This window comes from Syngnathoides biaculeatus, chromosome 5, assembly GCF_019802595.1.
Source record: "Syngnathoides biaculeatus isolate LvHL_M chromosome 5, ASM1980259v1, whole genome shotgun sequence".
NCBI classification, from domain to species: Eukaryota; Metazoa; Chordata; class Actinopteri; order Syngnathiformes; family Syngnathidae; genus Syngnathoides; species Syngnathoides biaculeatus.
In genome coordinates, this window is record NC_084644.1 from 17107763 (window position 1) to 17108391 (window position 629).

The window sequence follows — 629 nt, forward strand, 5'->3', positions numbered from 1 at the left end:
AATCACGAAATGGTTTAGGCCCTGAATACATGAAAGAAATGCTCATGTAATACAAATCCATCAGAGCTCTGATATCGACAGACTCAGATAAAATAGTGGATGGAGTGCAGAGTCCAAAGCAAACATTCTGAAGCAGCATTAAGCTATCGTGTGTGTGTTTCTTTCGGCTTGTCCCTTTCGGGGTCGCCACAGCGTGTCATCTCAGATGAACTGCACATATATGTTTGGCACAATTTTTACACCGGATGCCCTTCCTGACGCAACCCTTCTCAGGGAGTGGAGGCCCCAGTGGGATACGAACCCACAACCTCTGGTTTACCAAACCAGTGCTCTAACCACTGAGCTACGGGGCCTCCCAGCATTAAGCTATCGTGCTGCACAATAATTGATTTAGTTGCCAACACTTTGTTTCTTTAGAGTACAGTATTTACAATTTTAATGATATTTCTTGCACTGTACATTTTTTTTAATTGTACTTTTATTTTTCTTGTTTATATGTAATATAAACAACTATAATATAATATATGTAGATTTTAGAGAATCACGGAAAAAGCTTAATTTCATTGACTGTATCAAAAAGATTATTCTAAGTTCAAGGTTAAGATAAGGGCGGCACGGTGCTTCAGCTG

The 629-nt window shown here is 39.4% G+C and overlaps 1 non-coding gene across 1 annotated transcript; it reads right to left on the minus strand.

The window, feature by feature from the left end:
* Positions 1-280: 280 nt before the first annotated feature.
* trnat-ggu (transfer RNA threonine (anticodon GGU)) lies at positions 281-353 on the minus strand. Its single transcript has one exon. It is a non-coding gene; the product is annotated as a tRNA-Thr (tRNA).
* Between the last annotated feature and the right edge of the window lie 276 nt (positions 354-629).